The 24,490-nt window shown below is 36.1% G+C and overlaps 1 pseudogene; it reads left to right on the top strand.

Moving 5' to 3' along the window:
* Nucleotides 1-125: 125 nt before the first annotated feature.
* Nucleotides 126-23,868, top strand: LOC113048989 (probable phospholipid-transporting ATPase IM; annotated as a pseudogene).
* Nucleotides 23,869-24,490: the final 622 nt, after the last annotated feature.

The following is a 24,490-nucleotide window of genomic DNA, read 5'->3' on the forward strand; positions in this document are numbered from 1 at the left end:
TTGTTAGAGGAATGGGGGAAAAAAAAGGGTAGCTTCCCTTTTGGTGTGCAGGAAATCGATACTTAGTTAGTAGTGGGTGTGTTTGTGTGTGTGTGTGTGTGTGTGAGAGAGAGAGAGAGAGACTGAGAGATGAATAGAGATCTTAAAAGTTTGACAGTGTGAGTTCATAACACAGGAAAACCAAGAGTAAATGTTATCTCAGATTAACTACCACTGGAGTGGAGCTAGAAAGAGAAACAGAAGAGATCACTGCAAGTTGCCGCCCCTCTTCCTTGTTTATCTAGTGTGTGTGTGTTGTGGGGTCTCTCTCTCTCTCTCTCTCTGTGTGTGTGTGTGACTCTAGGCTGGATGCCTGCACTCCCTGTTTCCCATCAACGTATGGTGAGAGCTGATGGAAGACTGAGAAGCCAGAGAAAGGAGGAGGAGAAAAGAGGGCAAGACAAAGAGGAGGAGACTGTTTGGCTGATTTTAGCGATCTCTGGCTGGAGAAAGAAGTGCTAGACCTACACACAATACCATGTCACCGTTGGACATTTACGGTAAGAATCCTGAGGGTAAAGATAAGGGGTGCAGCGAGGGGTCAAGGTCAGTAGAGGGGGATTCGTCAGACTGTCCTGGAAAACACAGGAAGTAAAATTGTGGGTGTGAGAATGAAAGTTTTTTTCTCGTCTGTCAGCAGTCTTAAAAAAAAGGGGTGGGTGGTTCACGAAATACACTGAGGACGAGTTTTTAGTTTCGTTGAGAAAAGTTGAGGTGTTTTGAAGTTGGCATTCTGTTGGACTGTACAACTTTTCTAACCGGCCTGCTGTCAGAGAAACTGGCTCTCCTGAAGTTACTTGAACACCAGGTGAGAACTAATGCTGTTCTTTTATTTTGTGACAAAAAAATAGTTTATGAATACTTTAATGAATATTTTAATTTGATAAATTTTTATAACACAAGATTCAATGTTTGAAATGTTATATAATTCACTGAAAGCATTGTAATTTTGGCAGATATTGTAGTGTACTACACCTCAAACTGACTTGTGTGTCTGTTTAGTGGGGAGTCTCTAGGGGTTTTATAAAGTACATATAAATATAGAAATGAAAAAATAATAATAATGGTATTACTTATATATATATATATATATATATATATATATATATATATATATATATATATATATATATATATATATATATATATACACTTTATATATATACACTATATATAATTTATATATTTAAAAAAATGCTTAGCATCAAATTATCAAATTCTAATAATCTCTAAAGCATCCTGTGAAACTCAAACCTGTATATATATATATATATATATATATATATATATATATATATATATATATATATATATATATATATTTTTTTTTTTTTTAAGAAGTCTGTAATCAACAGTACTAAATATAAAATACAAAAACAAGCAACAATGATCCTACACTCTAAAAGCATAAAAACTTCTTTCAAAAACAAAGTTTTGAATGGTAGTGTATATTAATATCTACCTTTTAAAACGATATACAATTGTTTGTGTTTTGGGCTCTTTGAAAGACCAGGGTATAACTGTACATCTGTGTAGGATCATTGTTGCTTGTTTTTGTATTTTATATTTAGTACTGTTGATTACAGACTTCAAAACTCAAATGTTTGTCTTGTACTGTAGCATATATTCTCCAGACTTGTTTCTGAAGTCTGGTTCTCCTCAGGGTCAGGAGTTTGTCATGTGTAGGATGTCTGTGACTGTAGCGTGACCCCGAGTTCCTCTGGTGGCCCATATAACTCGTGGTCAAATACAGCAGATAAATAATGCAGTGACAACACACAGCAGGCTCTGTCTGATCAGATATGATTATCTCTCTGACAGGCTGTTATTGTTAATGGATAAATAACGAAAAGGTCATTAGACATGACATGCCTTTATCTGGTAAAATGAGAGGCCTCTCCTCCTTTTGCTGTACCTGAGTGCCATTTGTAAGGATTGGCTGAATTATTCATCAGCTCTTGTCTTATAGATTTTTCATTTTCATTGTGATTTATCGCTTTAATGCCTTTACTAAACATGAGATGAGATTATGCTAATTGACTGGAGTTCAAATGCAAGCAAGCTCATTTAAGGCTACTAAAAAAAGTGTAATGCAATTAGACAAGTAAGTTTAGTTTAGATGATCAATGGTTAAATCTCATGAGAGGGTTTCATTAAAATCAGATAAAACAGAAGTAGCTGAGTTCCTTAAATCCTATTGCAATGTGATGAGCTGCTAGCAAGGATACCAAAGGAGGAATAAACTAATATTAACAAAAACAATAGAAGAAGGACAGCAACATGCCACAACTTGTGAGACATCTTATTATTAGTTATGCTTGGTTAGGCAATCATTGTTATCACTATACTGTGGTGCATGATTATGTCTTCTGAGCGTTAAACTTTCACATGTTAGTTTTCTTTCTTTTTTTACCATTTGAAATAACTCAAACCATGAAGCCTGTTAAGAAGAGGTTATTGTTTTCGGTCACACTTTATTTTAGGGTCCAATTCTCACTATTAACTAACCATTAACTATGACTTTTGCCTCAATTAACTCCTTATTTGCTGCTTATTAATAGTTTATAAGGTAGTTGTTAAGTTTAGGGTATTGGGTAGGATTATGGATGTCATGCATTATATGTACTTTATAAGCGCTAATAAACAGCCAATATGTTAATAATAGACATGCTAATAAGCAACTAGTTATTGGTGTGAATTGGACCCTATACTAAAGAATAACCTTGTTTTATTATCCATTGGACTTTTTGACTGCAAATTGGTCAGACTAGTTTTTAAAACTCCTATTTTGACCCGGATTAATAAGCAGCCACACAGAAATTGCTTAGAAAAAAGTACTTGAAACTTGAAACTCATTAGTCAGATCTCCATCACAGGGCAATAAATGCCAAGCATTGCACGATGGGACATTTTACTAATTCACTTCACACATCTACTGTATAGACTCAGTCGTGTATCTCCAGTGAGATGTTTAACCTTTATTAATCTTTAGCTTGTGCTGCCCATCCTATGACTCTCTTCCCATGATGCCCCGCTTCTGATTGACTTAGTCAGCATGTTTCCTGAAGCGGGGGAATGATGATGAAATCCCACCGCAACAGCAGCATACTTCATGTTTTGTTGCCTTCAGCTCACTCCACAGACATTTAGTAGAGTAGAGTTTGGAAGAGATGATGGTGTTGGCTTTTAATGTATAACTAGAAGTTCTTAAGAGCTTCCTGTACTGTCCCAGTCTCTGTATGCTTGGAAAAGCACCAGTTAATGATAAAATTCCTTCGCTAGACATTTAATATGTCAACTGCAGGGAAAGTTGCCCATCTTAGTCTCAGCTATACCTTTGTCTCTGTTGACCTGATTCAGGTTGAACCTATCAGACAGCCTGAAACTCTGTGGATGAGTTTTGCATGGTTTGCATTTTTTGGGGGACACTTTGATAAATGCAGAAGTGTAAATTATGTTCCAGACCTGTATTAATCTCTTGCGCGTTACATGATGCTTTTATAACTAAAAGAAAAAAAAATTCAAGTAAATATTTTGGTAGCCAAGTTTGGAAAGGATTGAGGTGTTCTGTTGTTGGACGTAATAATGAACATAGCAGTCGTTTAGACGCAGTGGATTAACGTTACTTTTGTTTAGATTTTCATCTAAATCTTTGCGTGAATCTTTCGTTTTCCAGCTTCACCAACAGAAAAGTTTTTTTTAATGAATTTTTGCAATGCCTTTCCTAATAATGTGCTAAATAGCAACTTACACAATGAATGTGGCTAAAGTAAACAGTTCCTCTGAGAGAAATGTTAACTAGAGTAGTTTAGTCCCCCCCCCCACCACCACTACCAAAACAACATACAATATAACAATTAATATTCTTATTGTAAAATAATTAGAGTAAAATATTTATGGATTCTGTCATTACAAAATATATTATCTTATAGTGAAATATTCACCTCATTTGTTTTACTTTTAGCTGTATAACTGTATCTGTTAAGGTTTGATCACTCTCATAGATATCAATTCATTCATTCATAATAATGTTTGATTAAAAGATATGATTCAGTTTTGATATGATAATTACAAAATATTTGCCTATTAACAGTTTTGTTGTTTGCTAGGCTAACTTTTGTTAGTAGCTTGTATTGTAATTAATCACTATTAAAATACAATAAAATATTTTTTCAATTTAATTTAATAATACTATTAATTAAAATTTGTGTTTCTGTAGCTCAAGTGGTAGAGCATTAACAAGCGCAAGGTTGTGGGTTCGAATCCCAGGGAACACATGATAGGAGAAAATTGTTTTGCATAAAATTGCTTTGGATAAAAGCGTCTGTTAAATGCATAAATTTAAAATGTAGCTGTAGTTGGACTGCTTTAATTTACACACGTCTTGCCAAACTTGACAAACGGTCGTTTCTCCCAGCACTGTTCTGCTGTCATCTCCAAACTGTTTTACTCACTACTAGGCAATTACTGCATTTCTGAGGAATCCTGCTGCAAGTCTCTGCATGTTTTATAATGTCCTGAGATGCTTGATCTAAACAACACAAGCTACGTGTTGCAATAAAAGACTCCAGACGGAAACACTTGACAGTTCAGTGATCAGTTTGAATGTTGTATATTATATTGATAGTTTAGTGTATGGTAACATTCACTCTTTTTGATGTTACAGTGTTGTGCTTTACTTGCACTTGCTAATCTTTCCCACAGTCTGTACAGACGCTGGATTGTACAAGTGTTCACTTGTTTGTCATTAGCACTTCCTTCTATTGTGTGATGTTTCAGCAGTTAATCACAATGTTTTTCTCCATTCCCTCAAAATTAACCAGACTGAGTTTCAGTTGCACTGTTAGTGTTTGTGCATTCAGGGTTTATACTGTTACTCTGGATTGATTAGATTAGATTACATTAATATATATGATATGATATAGATACACTGACTGTAGAAACACAGTGACATTTACCTTTGTCTTCAGTGGGATTCTAAAGAACCCCTTCGTCAAAGAAACTGCCCTACATTCAAAACCACTTTCAAATCAAGTGGTTTTAGTGTCTGTGTTTTCACACCCTCATAACTTGTCCTATTATTTATCTGGTTTTTGTGATTAAAAACCAACATTTATTAAAAGTAATAGCATGTGACACTTAACTTTTCATTCATTCATTCATTCATTCATTCATTTGCATGCTCTTTTGATTCTGTTATGATGTCTATGGCCCAGCTTACAGTCTTAGGCTTTTAAAAATACCCCTCAGGGCACTGTAAATTATCTGAAGTGGTGTGAAACAATATTGACCAGAGCATGCCAGCACACACACAGGCATGTAGGGTATTCTGAGACACACAAAGCTCTTCAGGAGACAGGATCTTACTTCTTTTGTTTAACTTGAATTTACTCAGATGGAAGTCAGGCACGCATGTGTACACACTCCTTTGCCTTTTGTTTTTTTTGTGTGTTTTTTTTACAAAATTTGGATGGTGTTGTAATCACATTTCACAGAAACGTAAGAAAGCACAGTATAAAAAAAATGGCTTTGTGTTAAATGTGGAAAACGAGAGTGCACACAATAGCCCCTCAGAAAACTCACAAATGACTGCCACTTGACTTCTAGACTCTAGTTTGTAAAATTGCCAGTCGTTGTTTTTTCCTTCCAAAAAGAGAGGAAGCTCAGAGTATTGCTGTTTTTAATTTTTACAGGATAGTTGATGTGTGCCTATTACTATTTATTTTTTCTATTTAGAATTTATGTGCATAATGTTCACCATTTTTAATCACCTTTGAAATTGATTTTTAATTAAATAAGCACAACCCACAGGAAGCTGAAATGGAAATTAAAATGACGGACATAAAATTACTCCATTTCAAGCATTTTTACTTCATTTTTCTTCTTTAAATTAAAATTCAATTAGCAGTTCCACAACCTCGATTAATAGTTTTCAAAAATGTAATTGGAATTGGAAGGAAAGATTAAAAGGGGATGATTTATAGTATGTGTTTACTAAACCTGAAAGTTTTGCCTCTTTCTTTTTGTGGTTGGATTTTGTGTCTGCTTTTCTTCTCTTCTGCTCAAACCTTACTTCAGTAAGCACATCCTGCATATGTAAAGTATATGAATATGTATTTTTTATTTATTAAAAATGGCAGTTTCAATACTTGTTTACAATGACTACTTCTTAGTTTTGCTGTACAGTGAGGGTTGCAGTGCGAGGTGTGATTTGTGTGATTGCAAACATATGCTTGCATTTGTGGTTTTTATGTGTGCATGTTGTGGCCTGTGCCTTGTCATTTAGCACACTATCAGAACCCCCTGTATTTGTTTCTGTGGTTTAATTGGACTCATCTCTTTCTTTTTTCAACCACTTTCACTGTTTTCACCCAGTGACCCCTTATTTCTGTCCGTTTCCCTGTAAATCACTCCCTGCATGTTGTGCTGTTGTGAAGAATTAACTTCACAAAGTTTGCACATTTGGCTTGGGTGTTGTCTCTGTCTCAGTACATGCTGTCATTTATTTATTTATTTTTTTATTATTTTTTTGTGTAAATCATTACTGACAATTAGATTGGGAAAGGTCTTATGCATTCCATTGCAAATTAGGTTTTACAGTGTATGTTGATTATACAGATTACAATGAAATGTAGAATCAAAAATATGATAAATGATAAAACCTTTGTTTTGTTTAGTTTTTTCCATACATTGAAAGAAAACAATGAAATTGGGCATTCAGACCTCAAAAAGGATTTAAAAAGCACCAAAAAGACCAATGAAAGTAGTTATATGATGGCTTTTTATGAAGAATTTATTTTTCCTTTTTTCCTTTTCTGAAATAGTTCTCAAATAATTGTCATGTGGCCTAATTTAATGATACATTTACAGTGCTTTATCCGGTCTATTCAGTACTGTCTGCTAGCATTGAATGGAAGTGAGCAGCTTGAACATTCAGTTAAAAATCTCATTTTATGCTCCTTGAATCTCAAGTCATCAAGTCACACAGATTTCAAACCGCATTAATGTAAATGAGTAAATTATGACAGAATTCACACTTTTGGGTAATTATATCCCTATAAGGCTTCCAGTTAAACTCGAGTAGGACATGTACTGATTTGTAACTCCTTAAATGTTTATTTCTGGTTTTCAAAATGACTCGTTTTTTTCCAGTGATGTGGATAGCATAACCACGCTGTGTCCGCAGTGGAAAACAGCCCTTCCAGAGGTGCTCTAGCATGTGTGCTGTACATTTAAAACACACACATGTGGTTTCTATTATTAACTCTTGTGCTGAGGTCACTCTGGAATCATCCGATGGGCGGGTTTCATAAGAGCTGTTTCCTCAACTTGAAATGTGTGTGTGGTGTGTCTATGTGTAAATATACTACCTTTTAAAGTTTGGGGAACGTTCTTTTATATTTAATATTTTATTTAATATTACATTTTCTTTTGTATTAGTGTGTTCTTTTTGCATACATGGTGTGCCCCCGGTTGCATTTATCCATTAAAAAGTGCTTAAAGGGGGGGTGAAATGCTCGTTTTCACTCAATATCCTGTTAATCTTGAGTACCTATAGAGTAGTACTGCATCCTTCATAACTCCAAAAAGTCTTTATTTTTATTATATTTATAAGAGAAAGATAGTCCCGGAAAAACACGAGCGCCTAGAGGCGTGACGTGTGGGCGGAGCTAAAGAATCATGAGCGCCAGTAGGCTTTTGAGTTGAGAGCATGTGGAAGCTGTGACACAGATCCAGAGGCTGAAATTTAACAAGAGCAGCATCAGCAAAGGCGGTATGCTATGTGGTATGTACTGAAACTGTATATATTTGCTTAGCGGTTTTGGAAAATGACTAAGTTCCACTTTATGTCGACTTTTTTTTTTTTTTAAGCTGTGCATGTGGAAAGTGCAGTTTGATGACAACATCGCATGTTGTTTACTTGATGTGCTTACGCGCTGATAGCTAAGTTAACAACACAGAGATATTTGAAGCAGTTTTACTCACCGCATGTGGTTCCAACACATTATCGTGACCCTTTTCCGTTGGGACTGCATTATCCTTAAGAAATAAACAATGTGCAATCCGAAATGCAGGGAACAAAGAAAAACACTAGCACAACTCCGTTGATGCTCTGTAAAAATAAACTCCATCCACTGGTCCCTTAATGCTGTTTCTCTTTTGGTAATCTGTGCAGGGTTGTCTTGCCCTGGCAACCAAAAACACACTCCTTTTGTGACATTTCGCGACGCTCTCGCACTGATCAGTGAAGTCTGTTGTGCTCTCTCTGCTCTGCTATACGGGAGCGCGCTCTTCCGGGAGAAGTGCCCTTAGGACCCATATAAGGAAATTCCGCTCCATCTAACGTCACACAGAGCCATACTCGAAAAAAACTTTCCGAAACTTGTGACAAACCGGAAGAGGTTTTTTTGGAACAAAAATACTCCTTCAAATGTACAAGTTAATTTTTGAAACTTTGTCCATGTTTAGCATGGGAATCCAACTCTTTAACAGTGTAAAAAACTCAGTATGCATGAAATAGCATTTCACCCCCCCCTTTAAAGATCATTTCAAATCACCATCATCATTAAGCAGTTTACACACTCTTCCTGAAAGGAAAACAACTCCCAAAAAGTGTTTTGTTCTCTTTTTTTCCAGATAAATTATGATTAATCCTTGAAGAGGAAGAAGGGTAGCCATGTCATTCTTTGGCTTAGACTGTACAAAGAAGAAAGAAACCGGTAGATGCACAATCACTATCAAACCAAAGTCTTTCATCACTCAAATATGAATTGAACCTGAAGTGAACCTAACCTAACTAAGCCTAACATTTGTAAAGCATATATACAATTTCTCTCTATATTTTCTTCTAGAGGTGGAGAGGAAGATCAGAGCAAATGACAGAGAATATAACTCATCATTCAAATATGCTGTGGGTATAAAATCAGAACATGTACATAAAATCACTAATTCAGATACATTTTTTGTCTGATGACATACTGTAGGTGTCATCATGACAGTTTCCTCTTTACACACTACAGTTATTTTTAGATACCTTTCTACTAAAAAACATAACAAAAAACACATACTTCTATTGGGAAATGACTTCCAGCATGTGTAAACTTTAGAAAAAAAACACATCATGATATCTGAACAACACTATTAACTTATCTTTTCTCCCTCAAGACCAATTCTATCAAGACCTCCAAATACAACCCCTTCACTTTTCTGCCTCTCAACTTGTTTGAGCAGTTCCAGAGGATCGCTAATGCCTACTTCCTCTTCCTGCTCATCCTACAGGTGTGTAAAATCACAGTTCATTGAGTGAACCACTAACAAAAGGTTGTAAGACTGATATGTTTTCATTAGTTCCTATAAAATAACTAAATGCATGTACAGGGATTTGAATACAAAGTCTGTCCAATTCAAAGGAAGTGAAATTCTTTTAGGATGTTTCCTCAATTTGAAACATTTATTTTAGTCATGCATATTGCAAAGAATGGGTTTTTAACGTGACCCTGACTTCCCGTTTCAAGCCCACACCCCACACATTCCAAATGACTAAATTCTTGCACAATAAAGACCGTCTAATGACCCTGTAACTTCATTTACTAGCTTTGACTTTGAGGCAAGTCAGTTGACATCAGCCATTTTTGTCACTCATCATGGCCAGCTCTTTCCATTCATGCAAGTACAGCGATCATAGACACTAGTGAATTAATTGAGTGACTATAGCAATTAAAAATTCCATGATCAACAACTGACGATAATCATATCATCAATAAATTATTTTCTTTTTATCTCAAATCACACAGTCATATACGACTTCTCACATTCATATTTGTGTAACGTCTCTTGCTCACAATACAGTAACTACATGTATGTTATTGCCATTCCTTTAATATCATGTTTCCACATTCAAAACACATTAAAAAAATTTGTTTCGTAGGTTATTCCTGCTATTTCTTCTCTGTCCTGGTTCACCACTGTCGTCCCTCTCGTCTTAGTATTAACAGTGACTGCAGCCAAAGATGCCATTGATGATATTGTAAGTACAAACATGTGACTACATACTAAGGAACTATTCATTCTTTGTTCGTATTTCTTTCGTTTTCCCCTCCTGAGAGGAAACAGATTACGATTAGACTGTTTTTGCCAAATTATTCCTTTAAAGCGATAGTCCACCCATACATTTTCTCGTCCTCATGTTGTTAAGTTTCTTTCCTTTGCTGAACTCAAAAGAAGACATTTTGCAGTTTTGATCCCATTGACTTCGATTGTATTGTTTGCCCAAGCTATAAAAGTCAATGTGAACAAAAACTGTTTAGCCACCAAACATAAGAAAATGGTATTTTACTGTAAAAAGAAAGCCATGGAGGTTTGCAACATTTTGTTGGTTATTTTATACCATGTAGTACTGGATAGCTTTGCCCAACCAATCATTTTCTTTTGTCACCATGTGATCCAGAGGTTCTCCAGACTTTATAAAACATAGCTAAATCTGGGTCTGGAGTATCATGGAAATAAACTGACATTTAGTTAATGAGACTGACAGCTTTTACTACAATACTCCGTACACGTCTAATTTAAATGCCCTTTACTTCGGCACACAGGCGTCATCAAGCAAACTTTCCTCTGAGCAGCAGAAAATCGTAAAGCAAAAGGTCACAGATCTAAAATTTGTCAGTGGTGGACTGGAAAACTTGATACAGTTAACAGGAGCCACCTCACCCTCAGCAGGAATACAATAGTCCTAATGTTCCCGCTGAGGGGAGTGGAAGGGAATTAGGGAATCGCACTCCTCATGTCCTCTCTGTCTAGCCTTTCCAAAAACTGGGATGAGCTGGATGTATAACGTCTTGGCATTTGAATAAAGATTTTTTTTTTTCTCTCTCGGACAGAATCGCCACAGAAGTGACAGGCAGGTGAATAACCGTAAAGTGAATGTGCTCATCAATGGAAAGTGAGTGGTTGTCAAATTTTGTTTGTCACTCTTCTTACCTACACACCTTTTATAAACATGAATTTCACAACACCAAATGCAGTTACAGCTATTGTGGGTTCAACAGTGTGCAGTCAAGATGTTTTTTTTTTTAATACATCCTTAGTTCTGAGTGTTTCAGTGTATTCTGTAGCTCAAACCAGGTGCATTTTCCATATTGTAATGTGCATGCACTTTCTAGAGCTCAAAACCTTGGCCCTGAAACTGAAAGGTGGGATTTAGTGAGTGTTCTTCTCCTCAGACTGCCAGGAATGCTTTGAATTTTAAATTTAAATTCAACTACAAAACAAACACATCAATCACAACAGGATGCAGCTGTAAATGCATCAAAAGGTTCTTCCTGTTGTTCTGACCTGTTCTCATGATGTTCTCTAGATTACACACACAAGGAATGGCTGCTTGAATGATGCCTCATATTTCTATTTTTGAATTAATTTTCTTGGTGGTCCTTCATCATATTTGCAGTAAAATGTGTCAGTATAAAGCTCAGCAAGAATGCTCTTTCATAATTTATGTCGAGTTAAATAGAAACACATGACCCACACACCCTGAGTGTTGCAACTTGTTGAAATCAGAATGATGTTGTTTATGCGTTAGACATAATTTGTTCTCTTTCTTTCAAAATAGACTGATAAGCGAGAAATGGATGAATGTGCAAGTGGGAGACATCATAAAGTTGGAGAACAACCAGTTTGTCACAGTAATGCATTTTACAGATTTAGATTATGCTAAATGTAATGTAACTGTATATCTTTACATAATGATTTAGGATCAGATGTAAGTTGATATTAAATCAACATCACCTTGTCTCTCTGTTTCATCCTCACAGGCAGATTTGCTCCTGTTGTCCAGCAGTGAACCTCTCAACTTGGTGTACATTGAAACTGCAGAGCTGGATGGGTAAGTACAAGAAACAGAAAAGAGGCATTGTTGTTTTTATTTACGTGCATCTATATTAAATACTTTGTGTTGTTTTAATGAAGCTGAAATATCTCTTGTGAATATATATATATATTAAGTTGGAATACTGAATGCCTGATTTCATGTTTGTGCTTTTTGTCACACAGAGAAACCAACCTGAAGGTTAAACAGTCTCTGACTGTAACAGGAGACATGGGAGACTCTTTAGAGTCTTTGGCTGCATTCAATGGTGAGGAGAGAGAAAGAGAGAGAGAGAGAGAGAGAGAGAGAGAGAGAGAGAGAGAATTCCTTGCTCTAGTTAAAGGGATAGTTCACCAAAAATGTTGTCATCAATTACTTACCCTTACGTTATTCCAAACCTATAAGAGTTTATGTTGAGCACAAAAGAAGATTACAGAAAGTAAAAAAAACTAAACAGTAGATGGATAGCTACAAGATATGTATGCTGCTCAGAGATGGATAAATGCAATAACACAGCAATTATATATTAAATATTTAAAGGTGACCCATTGCATTTAAATATCTATAGACCACTATCTAAATTGTGGGTCTTATTTAAACTTTTAATGAAAAATTTAAAACTTATCTGGAATTAAATAAAATTTACTCTCCCTTCCAGTCTGGGTTTAGAAAACAACACAGCTGCAATGAAAGTGCTTAGCAATATAACTACTGTTTTAGATGGTAAACTAATTTGTTCCGCAAGTACAAATATCATGGTTTATCATGGCATCCTATTAAAAAGACTTTCCAATGTTGGTCTGTCTGATTCTGCTATAAATTGTTTTGCTGACTATCAGGTAGAACACAATCTGTGGTCTTGAAAGACTGTATGTCATTTCCTGTCAGTTTCAAAGGGTGTCCCCCAAGGATCAGTTTTGGGACCTATTTTATTTTCGTTATACATAAATGGTATTTGTGATAACATCCCTAACATTAAATATCATCTTTATGCAGATGATACTGTTATTTATTGCTTCGCGTCATCAGCTTCACAAGCACTTTAAGGTTTACAGGCAGCATTTCATACTGTTCAGTCTCGCCTTTGTCAACTTAAGCTGGTTTTAAATATAGATAAGACTAAATTAATGATGTTTTCGACCTCTAAAGTTGACCCAAAAAATTTGCTTGATATTTTATCATTGCAAGGCACTAAAATTTAATGTGTTATGTGTTATAAATATTGTATTGTATTGTATATTGTATTGGATAGTCAGTTAAGTTTTAAAGTACATATTGACAAATTAATTTCCAAACTTAAGCTAAAACTTGGTTTTTATTACAGAAACGTATTTTCATTTAATGCTAGAAAATATCTGGTATCTGCAACATTTCTCCCTTTGTTGGATTATGAAGATGTACTATGTATGAATGCCCCAACATGTTACTTAACAAAACTTGATAAAGTTTTCCACAGTGCCTTACGTTTTATTACTGGGTGTAGCTATCAAACACATCACTGCATTTTATATGAGAAGGCAGAGTTACCATCCTTGCATACCCCAAGAAGTTTTAATTGAACTCCCAAATCTTCTCAACTTCTGAGCAATAACATTTTCCTCTGGTCTTCTCTGTGCTTTCTTCAGGGTTGGTGTGCTGTGAGCCTCCTAACAACCGTCTGGATCGCTTTACGGGCGCGCTGACATTCGGCACACAGAAATACTCTCTGGACAACGAGCGAGTCCTGCTGAGAGGCTGCACACTCAGAAACACAGACTGGTGTTTTGGCCTGGTGTTGTTTGCAGGTAATAAATTCAGGCCGATGTGTGGTGTGTGCTCTGGAGCTGTCTGGTGTCCCAGTTCAATTCCTCTTTATTACTGCGGAGAATGTGTGTGACGTGTGCTTCTGAGGCTGTAAAACGGCTCACCAGCCCATAGACTAAATAGACTAGATAAAAACCGACCTTTAAATAAACAATATTCTAGATTTATGATTGAAATCATTAGGGTTTTTTTTGTCCTGAATGAAAAGTATCGTGGTTCATGTATATGTTATGTCTTCAGGCCCAGAGACTAAACTGATGCAGAACTGTGGGAAAAGCACCTTTAAGAGGACAAGTATCGATCGACTCATGAATGTACTGGTGCTCTTTGTAAGTTGAATGTCTTTAATTTATTTACCTCAAGATTAGCTTCACCTTTCTTCAGTATTTGTATGCATTTGTGACCTAATAATGATTTTTATTTAGCAAGCATGCATTAAATAAACCAAAGCGCCTAAACACTTTTTACTCTTAAAAAAATATTAAGCAACTTTCAACACTGATATCAAACAGACTTTTGAGCACCATATCAGCATATTAGAATGATTTCTAAAGGATCATGTGAGTAATGATGCAGAAAATACAGTTTTATGAATTTAATTTGAAATGGTTTGCATTATAATGCAAAAACGGGTCTTTTAAATTTTTATAATATCACTGACTAATTAAATGCAGCCTTAGCATGAGAGACCTCTTTAAAAAAAATCTTACGACCATAATCTTTGGAACAGTAGTGTAATAAACTATTAAAAGAAAAATTAACTGAATATATTAACTGAAGTCTATATTTGTTCATATGATATTTAATTTCATTTGTTAGTATGTAAAGTAAACAGATGGTTGGTAACTCTGTTTGATCTCTGTAGATTTTTGGACTTCTGGCTCTGATGTGTATTATTCTGGCTGTGGGGAATGGGATTTGGGAAAACCACGCAGGGTCAAAGTTCAATGCCTTTCTTCCACGGGAAGAGAACACAGCGCTTTCAGCGTTCCTCACTTTCTGGTCTTACATTATAATCCTCAACACTGTGGTGCCCATCTCATTATATGTCAGGTAGAGTCTGTTCATGCACTGTATATGTTTTTTTTTTTTTTTTCATTTAAACATGGAGAAAAGCAGAGTTTTAGGACTTGTTTGTCATGCTGACAACTTTTTAACTAATTTAAGAAAAGAATGTTATTTTCATTCTCTGTTTTTATATTGCAGTATGGAAGTAATTCGGTTAGGAAACAGTTACTACATCAACTGGGACAGGAACATGTATCATGCACGAACTGACACACCAGCTGAGGCTCGAACCACGACGCTCAATGAAGAGCTCGGTCAGATCAAATACATCTTCTCAGACAAAACCGGCACGCTCACCCAGAACATCATGACCTTCAACAAATGCTCCATTAATGGGAAATCTTATGGTCAGGACCAATCACACATGCATCAGTTGTTTATTATATTTATAGGCCTGTATTATTTCAAATAATCGCCAAGACATAAAACTCCCCTGGAGCAATCAATCAGCCAGATACTGTTTGAACTTAAAAGAGTGTTTTCTCTGTTCTCTACAGGAGATGTTATTGACCACTATAGTGGACAGAGGCTAGAGATCACAGAGGTGAGAAACAAAGTCTCAAACAATCGAAAGGGATCTGAATGAATCTTCTGGGTTAATGAGTTTGCGTTTGGTAATAGGAAATGACACCAGTGGATTTCTCCTTTAACCGGCTTGCGGACCCGAAATTCTTCTTTTACGATCATACTCTGGTAGAGGCTATAAAGCTGGAGCTTCCAGAAGCTCATGCCTTCTTCAGATTACTCGCTCTCTGTCACACTGTCATGGCAGAAGAGAAAAAGCAGGGTAAGTGGTTGTGTAAAACATGCATTACACTTTTACTGTATCTGTACTTTTTTTATTTGTATTAATTTATTTATTTACTCTTAATTTAGGTGATCTGGTGTACCAGGCCCAGTCTCCTGATGAGGGCGCTCTAGTCACGGCCGCGCGTAATTTCGGCTTTGTGTTCCGCTCACGCACACCTGAGACAGTGACAATAGAGGAGATGGGGATTCAGAGGAGCTATGAGCTGTTAGCCATCCTGGATTTTAACAATGTGCGAAAAAGGATGTCTGTGATTGGTATGCTCACGGTTGATTGAACAAACAGTTTACCCAGAAATGAGAATTTCTTGAAAATGTACTCACCCTCAGGCCATCCAAGATGTAGATGAGCTTCTATATAAGAATAGATTGGGAGTAATTTAGCATTGCATCATTTGCTCACTAATGGATCCTTTGCAGTGAATGGGTGCCGTCAGAATGAAAGTTAAAACACAATAATCTGACGCAACTCCGGTACATTAAGCAAAAAGCTGTGCATTTGTTATAAGCAAATCCATCATCAAGGCCTTTTAATAAACTTAAATTCAAGGCTTCTGGCCAAAAAAAAGAGTCCTCTATTCATAATATTGGGTTTCTTCAGTGAAAAAGTCATTTAATCTGAATCAGGAGAGAAATATATAGAGATCAAGGACTGTTTACAAGTGAAACAAATATATTATATAAATAAACAAATATATTCTAAACAAATATATAGGTGGGTTTTGAGGTGAGAAGACAGTGGGAGATTGACTTTTTGACTGGAGGTATTGTTATTACAGATTATGGACTGATTTATTTGACCAGAAGTGATAGTTTAAAGTAAAAACAATTTTATGAAGCATTTGTTTTGTATGTATGACACATATGCATATTTTTATGTCACGTGGCATTGGAGTCATGTTGATTACTTGTAGATTATAGCTTTTTTTTTTTTTATTCTGACGGCACCCATTCACTGCAATGGACCGATTGGTGAGCAAGCACTGTAAAGCTAAATTTCAGATGCTCAGATGAAGAAACAAACTAATCTATGTCTCGGATGGCCTGGTGGTGAGTAAATTTAAAGCAACGTGTCTTTTTAAGGTAAACTGTCGCTTTAAGAAGGCTCCATGGCTCTTCTCATACTGTGTATATTTTATATGTCTTATATTTGTGATCTTCCTTTCAGTTCGTAATCCAGAGGGCAAGCTCTCCCTGTACTGTAAAGGAGCAGACACCATCATATATGAGAGACTACATCCCTCCTGCAGCGAACTGATGAAGGTCACTACTGAGCATCTCAATGTAAGTCAACACCAGAGGGCCCTACGGAGACTACAGAGAGAATAACTGTTTCTCTCTCACAGCTTCACATGCTGTCTCACACATTTTATACAATATAAGCTCTGTTCCAAAACCTTGTGAGCTGCCTTCCTGTCTTCTGTCTGGATAGGCAGTGAATCTCCATAGGAAACTCTACAGATTTACTCACAATAGGAGTGCATGTCTTACATGGAGTTATAGTTCATATACTTTAAATCTTGTCCATTAAATATATATTTGATTGTGCATTCTTTCAGTATCTTTTATTCTCTGTAGGAGTTTTGCCGGCGAGGGGTTGAGAACTCTTGTTCTAGCATACAAGGATCTGGATGAGGAATATTTTCAGAGTGGAAACAGCGCCACCATGAGTCCAGTGTGGCTCTGGAGGACCGGGAGGAGAAACTGGAGAAACTATACGAGGAGATAGAGAAAGACATGATGGTATGAACAAAACCACACAAAAGCATAATTAGAGGTTATAATCTTTATGTTGGCTGCTCTGTTTAATTTACGCATTAGCTGTTTTTTTTTATGCTAAAGTGTTTTTATGCTGTCCCTCTTTGTGTAGTTAATAGGAGCCACTGCAATAGAGGATAAACTCCAGGATGGAGTCGCTCAGACCATTGAACAGCTGGCCAAAGCCGAAATCAAAATCTGGGTGCTCACTGGTGACAAGCAAGGTGTGCTTCATTATTTATTTCTAAAATATATTCATGCTATTTGAGACCCTTAATCACATCCCAAGTACTGATTTAGTGTAAGTAACCTGATGGGTTTGCATTGCTCGTTTTCTGTGCTGTACATCTCCTGCTTTGAAGAGAGGAATAAAGGCATTAAGCAACTAAAAATGAAAAGGCATTAAAAAACTTCTATTTACATTATGGAAGTGCAATGATTCAGTTATGTATCACGATGAGGGCAGTGCTTGTGTCATTTATAATCATTATGTAATGTACTGATTAGCCATCTGTGTGTGTGTGTGTGTGTGTGTGTGTGTGTGTGTGTGTGTGTGTGTGTGTGTGTGTGTGTGTGTGAGGCATGCTCTTGTGTGTTCACGGTTGGCTGAACTGTTAATTAAGTTCCTTTAATGATAAATTACCACATGGCCCTCTGAAAACGTTCTTCTTTCTTTCTGTCTGTCTGTCTCTAACAGAGACCGCTGAGAACATTGGCTACTCATGTAACCTGCTGAGGGAGGAGATGAACGAAGTGTTTTTGTTGCAGCTAACTCACCCGAGGAGGTCAGGCAGGAACTGAGGTAATATATCTCATGCAGATGACATAATATGTATCGTATATTGAGTGCTAAATCACATGGGAGAAGGCAATATTTGGGTGGGTGTTTTATAGGGAAATTTTAAAGATGTAGATAATGTTGCTTTTTCCTGCTACTAGGTATGTTTGCACAGAATCTCTGTTGTGTTTATATTTAAATGATTTCTTTTTTTGCAAAGGGATGCCCGTCAAAAGATGTCTCCTGATACTGAACAAGACAAATTCCTTATTCCTGAGATTATCCTGGGTGATACTCCTGAAGTGGTTCAGGATGAAATCGTAAATGGAGACTACGGACTGGTGATAAATGGACACAGCCTGGTGAGATGTCTACTTTCTTCTGCCTAATGTCTGGATGTGATGCTGAGATGGGTGTAGCTGCAGGAAAGTAAAACCATCTTATTTCCTGGCGGGATCTTTGGGTTCCTAGGCATTCGCTCTGGAGAGGAACATGAAGCTGGAGTTTTTACGGACGGCTTGCATGTGCAGGACAGTCATCTGTTGTCGGGTGACTCCTCTGCAGAAAGCTCAGGTGGTGGAGCTGGTCAAGAAATATAAGAAAGCAGTCACTCTAGCCATAGGAGACGGAGCTAATGATGTCAGCATGATTAAAGGTGAATTCAGCTTGACAACAATATAGATGCATATTAAAATAAACATTCTTATGAACTTATTTGTGTTGCTCTATTATATAAAATGGCATTTTAAAAGGTACAAAAATTATAAATATTATATATTAAATCACATTTGGAGATTTGTTGCTTTAAACTCTTATTCAAAGCAATGCAGTGTTATTTTAGTATTATTTGTATACTATTCTAGTATTAAATTAAAGTATTAATATTTTGATTAAGCTTTTATTTTTTATATTTAACTTATATATATATATATAATGCCATGTGTGACCATGGACCAAAAACCATTCTTAAGTGTCAATTTTTCAAAATTGAGATTTATACATCATCTGAAAACTGTATAAATATGCTTTTCCATCGATGTATGGTTTGTAATATTTGGCCGAGGTACAACTATTTGCAACTAATCACCTTTAAAGTTGTTTAAATGAATTCTTTGCAATGCATATTACTAATCAAAAATTAAGTTTTGATATATTTACAATAGGAAATTTGAAAAAATATCTTCATTCAACATGATCTTTACTTAATATCCTAATTATTTTTTGCATAAAAAAACAATAAAAAAAATAAATAAATAAATTTGACCCATATAAGTTTTTTTTTTTTTTTTTGGCTATTGCTACAAATATACCCCAGCTTCAAATGAAACATATTTCAGTCAGCTACAAAGCAGCATATCTAATTATCATTAAAAAAATATTTAAGTGCAAGTTTTTATTTATTTAATATTTGTATTTATTTCTTTTAGCTTTATTAAACATGTTTAAGAGTTAAAATAACATTGTAGCTCTGAGACCATCATCAGTCTGTGCTAGTGTACTCCCACAAGTTCAAGCTTTATTTGTATTTATTTATATTTTGTCCTTACGGTCTTTCTCCTGCAGCGGCTCATATCGGTGTGGGCATCAGCGGTCAGGAGGGGATGCAGGCAGTGCTGTCCAGTGACTTTTCTTTCGCTCAGTTCCGTTTCCTGCAGCGCCTCCTGCTGGTACACGGCCGCTGGTCGTACCTGCGCATGTGCAAGTTCCTGCGCTACTTCTTCTATAAGAACTTCACCTTTACTTTTGTGCACTTCTGGTATGCATTTTTTTGCGGCTTTTCCGCTCAGGTGAGCCAAGTGCAGCAGAACTAAAAACTGTTCTTTTTTTCTCTCGTTTTTTTTTCTTACTTTACCTAATTATCTGTAAATCTAATTTTTGGTCTTTCTAGACAGTGTATGATGAAGGCTTCATCACTTTGTATAATTTGGTATACACCGCCCTGCCTGTTCTGGGAATGAGTCTGTTTGACCAGGTAGGTTTTATGTGTGTAAAATGAATTTATATCTGTCCGAACAAATGCAATTCTGATTATTCTGAATTCTTTTTTTTTTTTATTAACCTTCCAGGAACATTACATAGTGTCAATTCACCATGCTCTTGTGTGTTAAAAAGATGAATGAGGCCTTGTAGCATTTCAGCTGTATATTAATGGCTAGAAATGAAATATGACTGTTTTCTCTGTTGCTCCAGGATGTGAATGCTGGCTGGAGTCTGGAGTACCCTCAGCTGTATGTCCCAGGGCAGTTGTGTCAGTACTTCAGTAAACGTGCTTTCATGATGTGTGCACTTCACAGCTGCTACAGCTCTCTAGTGCTGTTCTTTGTGCCTTACGCTGCCATATATGACACGGCGAGAGACGACGGCAAAGATGGTGCAGACTATCAGTCATTCGCACTGATTACTCAAACCTGTCTCACCGTCACTGTGTGTGTACAGGTCAGTTTAACATCTGCAGATGTGCGTGCCATTCATCTGATTGGAAGTCTTTTCCCGTCTCATTTCTGCTCTATGTTCCGCACAGTTGGGGCTGGACCTCTCATACTGGACTGTCGTGAACCATCTTTTCGTGTGGGGTAGTTTGGGAATGTTCTTCATCTTGACCTTCACCATGTACACTGATGGACTTTTCCTGTTACGTCCATCTTCTTTTGCATTCATAGGTAAGCAGGGCTTTGCATGTTGCATTCCATAATTTGTAATGTGTACGATATATCACATACTGTTTTTCATACTAACTTTCCAGAAAAGGAAGTGTATGAAGTGTGTGTATGTTGTGTCTTACAGGAACTGCCCGAAATTGTCTTAACCAGCCCAACGTGTGGCTGACTGTTGCATTGACAGCTATACTCTGTGTGCTTCCTGTGGCTGCTTACCGGTTCTTCTACAGCCAGATCTGTCCTACAATCAATGACAAGGTATAGAGTTACTTAACCTCACTTTACTGATTGTTTTTACTTGCAGAATAGCATAATCTGAATAGACAGTAACTGACTATGCTTATATGCACATCAAATTCCATTTAAGGTCTATATTCAGATTTCAGTCGTATTCAGAATTTTATATCCAAACAAGTTTCATCACCTTTTTTAATGATAATTTAATTAGGACTCACACTTTTCACCTTGTGAACCGCCTGACACCACCACAAAAAGGAAAGGGTCAAGTTTATTTCTTTTTATAATTCAATTAAAAAGTCTCTGTCTCATTGTGACTCTAGAAATGCACTGATGCATTTTATTCTTAATGCTGCAAGTCGGGGTTTTTTTCTGCAGATGAAAAACGCTGAACTGAATTCAGAATAGTGCTTTAAGTAGGAATGCATTGATTTCTCTCATTTTAAACTTTATTTTTATTCTATTTTATTACCAAACACACAGAATCAGGCAATTGGGTTGCACTGTCAACATGACTCAATAATAATGTTGGCAAATTATTTTGGAGTTTGATGTGTATGTTAATGTAGTCATAATGAGTGGCTGAGAGAAAAACAGGAAGACAGAATGAGAGGAAGTACTGTATGCACATTAAAAGGTCTTATTGTAATTGTATAAGCAATAGAAATATCAAAAGGATTGTAGTGTAATGAATAATAGAGTAAAGAGAAAGACAGTAAGTGTTTGCTGAAACTGATGAGGGTGCAAAAATGAACATTTCTGTTTTGATTGTTAAATTCAGGTGAGGTGTAAGGTGCATCAGATGAAGGAGCCTGCTCCTCGTCCACGCCGTGCCAGGCTCACCCGAAGAAGCACACGACGGTCCGGTTACGCCTTCTCGCACGCCCATGGTTATGGTGACCTCGTGACCTCTGGCAGATTTCTGCGGCGACAGGCACCTGTTCGCTCCATGGGCTTGATTTCCACTGGACGCTCTCCTGGGTTCAAGCCCACAGGTCGGTCTGCGGGTTACAGCCCGGTCGGGCGAGAACAGAACCCCAAACAGAAAGTAGAACCAACGTCACTACAGATGTTCCGTGCAGTTAAAGACGCTTCCTTTTGAGGATGCAACCTAGAACCAAAGAGCTAGAATCAAAACCTTAAATGCTGTTCACAGTGGTTGAACAGCTGCTGTATTATGCGTATATAATAAATACGCACACCAAGAACAAAAGACTTGATTCCTTAATGTTCGAAATCTTTTTGAGTGTGCATAGACACAATTGTCACTCAAAATGCAAGTGTGGTTTACAGTAAGAACAAACTGAATTATCCGTCATGCTGAAGGACAGAGAGTATACACAGTATTTGTCTTTTCTACTGTCATCACTACATAGGGAGCGACAAACAAACTTGAATGCAAGAGAGCAAAAAACAATGGCATTTACGTGATGTCATAGAGGAACTGTTTCCTGTTCTTTTCCTCTTCCAGGTACTTTGTCCACTAACTCCTTTTGACATGAACTCTGAGTTCAGTTTGCACCACACCCAACATTTTATAATCCTTTCATAACTCAAATGGGCATATTTTCCAATCCTTTGAGTTCCAGTTATATTGTTAATCAATTTTTTCTTTTGCACCAAAACAGTCCTAGTTTTCTTTTACCTCCCTCTTTCGGTTCTTTAGAATTAAGGGATAGTTCACCCAAAAACAAAAATTCTGTAATTAATTGATGTCGTTCCAAACCCATAAGAACTTCATTCATCTTCGGAACACAAATTAAGATGAAATCCGAGAGCTTTCTGATCCGTCATAGAGAGCAATGCAACTGAAATGTTCCCGGACACAGTGCACAGTAACAGTGCATGTCAAATCAGTGATTCAACTATGTGTGGTTCAACTTTAATCAAAAATATCATAACTTCTGTTCTGAAGAAAAACGGGTTTGGAACGACATGAGGGTGAGTAAGTAATGACAATTTTTCTTTTTTGGGTAAACTAGCCCTATAAATGGGCATTTTTGCTACTGTACCTTTAAGAGCTCATATTAGAGCTTTATTAATGCATGAAATGAGTAAAGGTCTGTTCAGACTAAGAATGTTAACTATAACAGTAATTAGTAACCCATGCATTGTTTATTATAAGTGTGTGTGTTAATGTTTTGTTATCTGCTCTTTAAAGAAGGATGGATTCTGATTGGCTGTCAATTGAATTTTATTTTTTCCCATCATTTTTAGATTTGAAATGATTTTTAAAACTATATCTGTATTGTTGTAGTTATCATTGTTGGTGTGAACAGTGCTGAAATGGCCCTCAAATAGTTAAGATGGGAGTGACGTGATCAAGGACCTTGTTAAAAATAAAGTCAGCCGCTCTACTAATTTTGGGATGCATTGGAAGTTGACACAAGAACAAGCCCATATCTTACACTTATCTTTACACAGCTTCCAGAACAAGACATTTTTGCAGCTTTGTTTCTATTTATGCTTTTCTTTGGACTAGGACAGGGGTTTTGACCTCCAAATGTTTCAGTTTTTGAAATCCCACAATCACATCCTTCAAAAGAGAATCCATTTTTAATGTCATGACATCATTATATCTATGTTTAGAGGAGACTGAACTGGAGACATACATAGTATTACATTTTACTCATAGAGTGCCTTGCATATGACTTTGACTTACAGATTAATGTTAGTTTAAGGAGTTCTTATGGTTTAAGGAGTATCTTATAAGTGTATTTTTAGCACAGTGAAAAACATTTTAATTCAACATTTCTTGGTATACTAATATGCATCCTATTCATACTCTAGTTGTGACAGTCACAGCTATGCAAATCCTGTATTTTTTGTACAAATAAAATACTTTTTAAAAACTTTTATATTGTATAAAACTAAGTTTGTTCAAGTCTTGTCAGAACTTACAACACATGGTTGTAAGTTCACCCTGAAAGTACAATTCTGCCATTAATTTTTCACGTCAATGGTGTTAAAAATGCATGATTGTATGAACATAAAGCTTCAAAGAATATTTTAGCGACTCTTTGTGATATAATGAAATGAATGAGGAAAGGACAGGCCCAAAAAAAGATTTTGAATACTTCAGACAACACTTACAACATAATGCAATTCACAAAATATCAAAAATGGGATTGTTTATAAACTATGTGTGTGTGTGTATGAATGTGTATACACACACACACACACACACACACACACACAAATATATAATTGTAAATTGTGAATAAATAGTTATAATTCTGAATATATTATGTCTGAATTATATATAAGTAAATCTAAATATATAGTTATGTTTGAATATAAATGCAACTGAATATGTAAATGTGAATCTGAATATACAGAAATAAGTCTGAATATACAAAAAAGAAATCACACACACACACACACACACACACACACACACACACACATTTAATAGCATATAAACCTGAAAAATATTTTAACAAATGTATATATTTAGATTTATATATTGAACAAATATAT

The sequence above is a fragment of the Carassius auratus genome, chromosome 30 (assembly GCF_003368295.1).
Source record: "Carassius auratus strain Wakin chromosome 30, ASM336829v1, whole genome shotgun sequence".
NCBI classification, from domain to species: Eukaryota; Metazoa; Chordata; class Actinopteri; order Cypriniformes; family Cyprinidae; genus Carassius; species Carassius auratus.